Genomic DNA, 9,512 nt, shown 5'->3' with positions numbered 1-9,512 from the left:
TATCAACCCATCACCTAGATATTAAGCCCCACATACATTAGCTATTTATCCTGATGCTTCTTTAGATCCTAATAAGAACAAGTAAAATTTAAGAGGCATATTTAGGTCAAACAGGGAAATTGGACATGGATGTTTTCATGTGCCATTAAAGAATAATTATAATTTGTTAGAATCAATGATGGCATCTTGATTACTTTTCCCTAACATCCTTATTGTTTACATTGCATATTATTGTAGACAGCATGGATTATATAGCTTGTTATAATTCATATGTGAATTCATATGATAGTTGGAATATATTTTTACATATTTCAGCTCAAAAAATTAGCAAATAGAATGTAAATGGTGTTTTTTTTGTTTGTTTGTTTTTTAGGGTTTGTTTTTGTTTTTGCTTTGTTTTCAGACAGGATCTTGCTCTGATGCCCAGGCCGGAGTACAGTGGTGCAATCTCTGCTCAAGAAAATGGTGATTATTAGGCCGGGTGCAGTGTCTCACGCCTGTAATCCTAGCACTTTGGGAGGCCGAAGTGGGTGGATCATCTGAGGTCAGGAGTTCAAGACCATCCTGGCCAATATGGTGAAACCCCGTCTCTACTAAAAATACAAAAATTACCCGGGCGTGGGGGCGGGCACCTATAATCCCAGCTACTTGGGAGGCTGAGGCAGGAAAATTGTTTGAACCCGGGGGCGGAGGTTGCAGTGAGCCAAGATCCCACCACTGCACTCCAGCCTGGGTGACAGAGCGACACTCTGTCTCCAAAAAAAAAAAGAAAAGAAAAAAAGAAAATTATTATTATTGAAGCTGGTTGGTGGGTACATGAAATTTTTGATACATTCTTCTATCAGCTTTGAAATTGTCCATAATAAAGAGTAAACAAGAACAACCAAATTTGAGTTTGAGTATATTATTGAGAACTATGAGTGAAAATATCACAAATAAAAGAATTGGGCTGGGTGTGGTGGCAGAGGCCTGTAATCCCAACACTTTGGGAGGCCGAGGTGGGCCGATTGCTTGAGCTCAGAAGTTGGAGACCAGCCTGGACAACATGGCGAAACCTCATCTCTACAAAAAAAATACAAAAATTAGGTAGGTATGGTGTTCCCCGCTACTCAGCAGGCTGAAGTGGGAGGATCATTTCAGCCTGGGAGGTCAAGACTGCAGTGAGCCAAGATTGCACCACTGCACTCCAGCCTGGGCAATGAAATGAGAACCTGTCTTAAAAAAATAAAAATACCTCCGGGCACGGTGGCTCACGTCTGTAATCCCAGCACTTTAGGAGGCCAAGGTGGGTGGATCATGAGATCAGGAGTTAAAGACCAGCCTGTCCAACATGGTAAAACCCCGTCCCTACTAAAAATACAAAAATTAGCCGAGTGTGGTGGTGGGCACCTGTAATCCCAGCTACTCGGGAGGCTGAGGCAGATAATTGCTTGAACCTGGGAGGCGGAGGTTGCAGTGAGGTGAGACCATGCCACTGCACTCCAGCCTGGGCGACAGAGTGAGACTCTGTCTCAAATAATAATAATAATAATACAAATAAAGAGTTGATTATGGTCACATTCACAGAGTTATAATTTCTTGGGTTTCAAGAGAGGATTGAAGTAAGGTGATTTTTGTTTAAAGTATTGTAAAAATATTCAGCAGCTTTATTGAGGTACAAGGTATCGATTTTTAATGGGCCTTTGAATCAAAATGTAATAAGTGGAAGGAAGTTCTGAAAGAAGTACACTATACTGTTGACAAGGTCACCTCTGGGAATGGCATAAAGATTAGGACTGGTGAACAAAGGTGACCTTCATTAATTTCTTCAGCAAACATTTGTTGAACACCTAGTATATGTTCATCGTGTTCTTAATGTAGAAAGTACAGCCAGTAAATAGACCAAAAAAAATCCTGATTCACGTGGAGCTCACATTCTAGTAGAGGAGACTGATAAAATAGGATCAATAAGATATATATGTATCATTATAGTCATATGTGCTACGCAGCAAACTGAGCAGGGAAGGGGAACACTGTGGGGTGAGTGTGGGATTTGCACTTCTGGGTAGATTGTGCTGCTAAGGGCTCGCTGAGAAGGAGACACCAGAGGAAAGATCTGAGGGAGGAGATGTAGGAGCTCTGTGGATATCTGGGGACGGGGGTTGCAATGAGAGAGAGTATCCTAAGCTTCCCATGGATTTTTCCCTGTCAATGTATTCATCACTGACAAATAGTAATTTTCCCCAATTTTGATGCAAGGTGTGCTGCGTTGTTGTTTGGCAATGTGAATTGGTCAGGATTAAGGTCACAGTTACCTTCATGGTTCACACAATTAGGACATGGTTTCAGACCTTTGATGCTTTGAATAAATTGAGGCTATAGCCACGCATAATAACTGTGTATGCATCTATAAAATGGATGTTTTGGGAATATGTATAAACAGATCCTTGCAATAACCTCTCACTTAAGTGGTTCAGTCCAGTTTTGTAAGGTGTTTATAGCTACTTGAGTAACAATGCTGTACGAATTCCAAACTGTTGCTTCACACCCAATGTCAGGATACTCAACCGTGATTGGAATCAATAAGCTACAGGTGAGAACACATTTCTGTGTGTTTGGATGTGGACCTAAGAGATTATTTATTTCATTAACTTCAGAAAAGGAACAATGGCTTAAGTAAGCAGAAAAGCCTGTTCAGTATCTTTGACCACAAGTCTGAATCCCAGACATTACCATATGAGGTTACTAATTGGTCATAGTTGATTACATAACAATAGGTGTGGCCCTATAAAGGCCAGACCAGCTTCAGCCTTAGGCTAATTTCTTCCCAGGGTGTGTAGTGGCTTGGAGATCTTTTTAAATTGTTGTTGTTATGTTTTTATTTTATTTTACTTTATTTTTAAATAGAGATGAGGTATTGCTATGTTGTCCAGGCTGGTCTCAAACTCCTGGGCTCAAGCAATTCGCCTGTCTTGGCCTCCCAAAGTGCAGGGATTGCAGATGTGAGCCACCATGCTTGGCCCTTGCTATATTTTAAATAGTTAAAAGTACTGTTTTTGTTTTGTTGGGTTTTTTTTTTTGTTTTTCCTTGCTGAATACTTGGGAAAATTGGTTTGTGTCTGTGGCAAAGGAATTCAACAATACTTTCATTTTCAGGTCAGACTATTTTAAGAAAATAGAAGACTATCATTTACAGCTGGTATGGCCCTGTGGTGGTGTGGACCCAGACTTCAAGCACAGATGAAGATCGAAAACTGATATCCCGCATCTGATATGTATGTAACACAATTCTCAATTGTCCTTTGATTGTGTTTTTCTCCCTTCTGTACAATAGACTCATTTTTAAAGGTACATCTCTCACTGAACTTCCTCTCTTAATATCTGGTTAGGCACTGTGTCCATGTATACTCTATGGTTAGAGTTGTTAATTATGATGATCATGAGAATTCTCCCTGTGGGGTTGAAAATAACCTATTTGATAAGTTCTAACACTGCTGAACTCAGATTAAACTGAAAGCCCCAGAAAAGGTCATTATTTAACTAGAGTTAAATGCCTTGATATTTGGAAGTATAACTTTCTGAAATGTTTTCATCCAGTTTGTACTGGTACCATGGAGGTTTGGTAGAAACCGTATGTTCATTAGGCTTTGGCTTGCATCATAGCCAAATTCTCAATGGTCAACATTGAGCAATGAAAGGCAGGGTTATTTGAGTAACCTGGGACCTTGCAAGGCTATCAAAATAGCCTGATATTTCTATAAACTAGAACTGGGAGACAATTTGAGGTGATCCTGTTTGTCCCTTTGGATTGCTGAAAAAAAGACCCTCCTGGCATTCTACACTGGGATCTCTGAAGGCTGTGTGAACCTTCCCATGTGAGGTGCACTCTGCTGTGTGGCCTTCTGGTTAAGCAGTTTTATTTACAACGTACTGAAATTGCTGTTGGAAATGATCCAGCATAAACTTATTTGTGGTGCATTTCAAGAAAGAAAACTATATTTGTAGCATGCCAATTATATACTATTCTTTTCTCCATAGCACAGAGTAGGCTCACAGTAACAATCAAAGGTAAATAGTTTATTATTTATGATGTATTCTTCTTTGTGGTTTTAATAATACATGCTTATTGTAGGCAATTTAGAAAGTTATACGCATTTCATGAGAAAGTCATTAGAGTACTTTCAAACCTTTCTATTGGCTTCCAATCTTGAATGGATCAGCACACACACTCTCTTGGTAACTTGAGCAAATCCTGAAGCCAAGGTTCAGCAGACATTGGCTTGTTGTGCTGTGTACCAGGTCCTTATGATTATGTTTTATTTATCAAAAGTATTGGGGGCAGGGAGAGATAAGGGTACCAGGTGAGAGAGGGTGGTCGGCATCATAAACCTACTATGACTTCATCAACTTGTCACCCTGGTTTTGAACCAATCATTTTACTTCTCTAGGTTTCAATTTCCTCAACTAATATGACGGTCCAATAAATGAGTGGTTCTTAATATTTTCTTTTTCTCTCTTTTTTTTTTTTTTTTGAGACATAGTCTCACTGTGCTGTCCAGGCTGAAGTGCAGTGGCACAATCTCGGCTCACTGCAACCTCCACCTCCTGGGTTCAAGTGATTCTCTGCCTCAGCCTCCTGAGTAGCTGGGATTACAGGTGCCTGCCACCACCCCCGGCTAATTTTTGTATTTTTAGTAGAGACAGGGTTTTACCATGTTGGCCAGACTGGTCTTGAACTCCTGACCTCAGGCGATCTGTCCGTCTTGGCCTTCCAAAGTGCTAGGATTACAGGCGTGAGTCACCGCTCCCGGCCAATATTTTATTTTCAAGGACCTTTTTGAGAAGCTGGTGAATGGTATGGGAATTTTTATAAAAAGCAGATGTGCACATACACACAAATTCAGGAACCTCAAGGACACCTATGGACCTCTCCAAAAAGCTCAGTGTTTTCCAATTTCATACATATATGTGATTCTTGTGTCTTCCATCATTCAGATCATATCAGGCCCCTGCCTAAAACTCTCCAGTGCTTTCCGTTAAAATTAGAATTAAAATAAGAACCAGCCACAACTCGTTGTCAACAAGATGTGGTTACTCTGCCCTCATTACTTACCACTTTTCTACTTAGTTGTTTGCCCCAGCCACACAGATTTTCTTTTTTTTGTAAGCTGTAGTAGTGCAGGTATAATTGACAGACAAGAGTCTGCCCTTATTTAAAGTGTACTATTTGATAAATATTGCCATAGGTGACAGCTGTGAAAGAATCAGTGCAATGAACATAGCAGACATATCCATCACATTCCAATGTTCTGGATCCCTATGTATGCACAGTGATGAAACCTACATTATTGCTCCAAAGGGATTATTTATGTCATACTATGTCATGTTTATGTTTAACTAGGACTAAATTATTATTAAGGCAATTATAGATGTATTAAAAGAAAAAGCATCCACCTGGACGATTTGAATGTTCCTGAGTTCCTTTCATTATATGCGTATACTTTCTACCTCGATCCAATGTTATGTAAGCAAAATCTTTCACTAGGAATCCTGAGTTAATGAGTGTTATTGTGTATCCTCTTCTCATTGCTTTTAGTTTCAGGGTCATTTGAGTCTTAACCATTTTAAACATGGAATCTTTAAACCATTTTAAACATGGAGTCACCCATAATAAATTATAAAAGAAATTTTAAAGAATTCTATAATCATAAAAGTTTAACATATGTTAAGTCATTTTAAAATAGTGATAGTGTGGTCAAATACATTCACGGATGCTTGGTCTTGACAATCTCTATTCAGTAAGTTATCTAAGAAAGAATATATGGTAGCTTATGTTTTATATGTGGTATAGGTCAATTTATCTTTATTGGCAATTACATAAAAATAATAGCCTGCATAGTAGAGTTATCGGCTGGCAGCCACATTTGCCTAAGGGAGGTGACATAATTTCTAATTGCTTTTGTTTAATCTTAGTAATTCTTGCATGGACTCAGCAAAAGTTGAAGAAAGTGAACAAAAACAGCAGTGGAAAGTTCATAAAAGGTAAAGCATCCTATATATTAGATATTATTGTTTTACTTAATAATCTACTCTTACCACATATTTTACTCTTTCTCTTTGGTAAGAGTTTTTAATATTGTTTCAGTTATACAGTACTTTATATTTCTGGACCCAAAACATAACCACAGGATATTTTTGGTAGCATTATAGTGAAGCACTGTAAACAAGTGAAATATCTATCACTTGAGAAGTAGTTCAAGAAATATGTTGGACTGGGCACGGTGGATCATGCCTGTAATCCCAGCACTTTGGGAGGCCGAGGGGGGTGGATCGCTTGAGCCCAGGAATTCCAGACCAGCCTGAACAACATGGCAAAACCCTGTCTCTAAATAAAATAATATAAATGTATGTGTGTATTTTTTTATGATATAATCATACATACTGTAAAATACAATGAAGTTATTTATAAGTAACTCTATAAAAATAAATTTATAAATAATAGAATGATGTGTATAATTTGATACTTTTTTTTTTTTTTTGAGACGGAGTTTTGATCTTTTTGCCCAGGCTGCAGTGCAATGGCACAATCTCGGCTCACTGCAACCTCCGCCTCCTGGGTTCAAGCGATTCTCCTGCCTCAGCCTCCTGAGTAGCTGGGATTATAGTCATGCACCACCACACCTGGCTAATTTTGTATTTTTTTAGTATAGATGGGGTTTCTCCATGTTGGTCAGGCTGGTCTTGAACTCCCAACCTCAGGTGATCTGTCCGCCTCAGTCTCCCAAAGTGCTGGGATTACAGGCATGAGCCACCATGCCCGGCTCTAATCTGATACATTTTTATGTATGTATACATCTGTGATACTGTCACCATGTCAAGATACTGAAAATATCCAACACCTCAGAAACTACTCCTTCCCCTTGGTAATCCTCCCCTCATACCATTCCCTGCCCTGCCATCTCCTGGCAGTCATTGATTTGCTGTATATCACTATAAAAAATTTTATAGGTTTTTGGAGTTTCAAATAAATGGAATGATATAGAGTGTGATCTTTTTTTTGTCTGGCCTGTTTCACTTGGAATAGTTATTCTGTTATTCATCCATGAGTGCATCAATGATTCATTTCTTTTGTTGCTGAGTGGTGTTCCATTATATAGATATGCCACAGTTTGTCTGTTTTCCTGTTGATGGACATTTGAGGTATTTCCAGTTTTTGATCATTACAAATAAAGCTGTTAGTACCTTTGTGTGTGGGAACACATGTTGTGTGAACATATGCTTTTATTTCTGTTGAGGTATAATTCACCTATTCTCAAATTCACTTTGAAGGTGTACAGAGTTGTATGAATTTTGACAAATACATATAGTCATTTATCTACCATCATAATCAAGACATGAAATCTTTCTATTGTAGCAGGATGAGTCGCAGAAAAAACTCCTCAGACACCGGATTAAAGAAGGAAGAGGTTTTTTATTCGGCCGGGAGCGTCGGCAGACTCTCGTCTTAAGAGCCGCGCTCCCTTTTGGCTTAGGATTGACTTGGCGATGCTGGCTCTTTTTTGGTTCCATATGAACTTTAAAGTAGTTTTTTCCAATTCTGTGAAGAAAGTCATTGGTAGCTTGATGGGGATGGCATTGAATCTGTAAATTACCTTGGGCAGTATGGCCATTTTCACGATATTGATTCTTCCTACCCATGAGCATGGAATGTTCTTCCATTTGTTTGCATCCTCTTTTATTTCCTTGAGCAGTGGTTTGTAGTTCTCCTTGAAGAGGTCCTTCACATCCCTTGTAAGTTGGATTCCTAGGTATTTTATTCTCTTTGAAGCAATTGTGAATGGGAGTTCACTCATGATTTGGCTCTCTGTTTGTCTGTTATTGGTGTATAAGAATGCTTGTGATTTTTGTACATTGATTTTGTATCCTGAGACTTTGCTGAAGTTGCTTATCAGCTTAAGGAGATTTTGGGCTGAGACAATGGGGTTTTCTAGATATACAATCATGTCGTCTGCAAACAGGGACAATTTGACTTCCTCTTTTCCTAATTGAATACCCTTGATTTCCTTCTCCTGCCTAATTGCCCTGGACAGAACTTCCAACACTATGTTGAATAGAAGTGGTGAGAGAGGGCATCCCTGTCTTGTGCCAGTTTTCAAAGGGAATGCTTCCAGTTTTTGCCCATTCAGTATGATATTGGCTGTGGGTTTGTCATAGATAGCTCTTATTATTTTGAGATACGTCCCATCAACACCTAATTTATTGAGAGTTTTTGAACAAAGCTGGAGGTATCACACTACCTGACTTCAAACTATACTACAAGGCTACAGTAACCAAAACAGCATGGTACTGGTACCAAAACAGAGATATAGATCAATGGAACAGAACAGAGCCCTCAGAAATAACGCCACATATCTACAACTATCTGATCTTTGACAAACCTGACAAAAACAAGCAATGGGGAAAGGATTCCCTATTTAATAAATGGTGCTGGGAAAACTGGCTAGCCATATGTAGAAAGCTGAAACTGGATCCCTTCCTTACACCTTATACAAAAATCAATTCAAGATGGATTAAAGACTTAAACGTTAGACCTAAAACCATAAAAACCCTAGAAGAAAACCTAGGCATTACCATTCAGGACATAAGCATGGGCAAGGACTTCATGTCTAAAACACCAAAAGCAATGGCAACAAAAGCCAAAATTGACAAATGGGATCTAATTAAACTCAAGAGCTTCTGCACAGCAAAACAAACTACCATCAGAGTGAACAGGTAACCTACAAAATGGGAGAAAATTTTTGCAACCTACTCATCTAACAAAGGGCTAATATCCGGAATCTACAATGAACTCAGACAAATTTACAAGAAAAAAACAAACAACCCCATCAAAAAGTGGGCAAAGGACATGAACAGACACTTCTCAAAAGAAGATATTTATGCAGCCAAAAGACACATGAAAAAATGCTCACCATCACTGGCCATCAGAGAAATGCAAATCAAAACCACAATGAGATACCATCTCACACCAGTTAGAATGGCAATCATTAAAAAGTCAGGAAAAAACAGGTGCTGGAGAGGATGTGGAGAAATAGGAACACTTTTACACTGTTGGTGGGACTGTAAACTAGTTCAACCATTGTGGAAGTCAGTGTGGTGATTCCTCAGGGATCTAGAACTAGAAATATCATTTGACCCAGCCATCCCATTACTGGGTATATACCCAAAGGACTATAAATCATGCTGCTATGAAGACACATGCATATGTGTGCTTATTACGGCACTATTCACAATAGCAAAGACTTGGAACCAACTCAAATGTCCAACAATGATAGACTGGATTAAGAAAATGTGACACATATACACCATGGAATACTATGCAGCCATAAAAAATGATGAGTTCATGTCCTTTGTAGGGACATGGATGAAATTGGAAATCATCATTCTCAGTAAACTATCGCAAGGACAAAAAACCAAACACTGCGTGTTCTCACTCCTAGGTGGGAATTGAACAATGAGAACACATGGACACAGGA

At 38.9% G+C, this 9,512-nt stretch overlaps 1 long non-coding RNA gene across 2 annotated transcripts in view; it reads left to right on the top strand.

Annotated features, from left to right (window-relative positions):
• The first annotated feature begins 3,134 nt into the window (after positions 1 to 3,134).
• LOC129024592 (uncharacterized) overlaps positions 3,135 to 9,512 on the top strand; it is a 29,496-nt gene continuing 23,118 nt past the window's right edge. For both annotated transcript variants that reach the window (XR_008497105.2, XR_008497104.2), the window contains exons 1-2: positions 3,135 to 3,254; positions 5,953 to 6,021. This is a non-coding gene — a long non-coding RNA (uncharacterized LOC129024592). The remainder of the gene's footprint in view (positions 3,255 to 5,952; positions 6,022 to 9,512) is intronic.

Source organism: Pongo pygmaeus, chromosome X (assembly GCF_028885625.2).
Source record: "Pongo pygmaeus isolate AG05252 chromosome X, NHGRI_mPonPyg2-v2.0_pri, whole genome shotgun sequence".
Lineage (NCBI taxonomy): Eukaryota > Metazoa > Chordata > Mammalia > Primates > Hominidae > Pongo > Pongo pygmaeus.
Note: the sequence above shows the minus strand (reverse complement) of the source record. Positions and strands in the feature narration are given on the sequence as shown.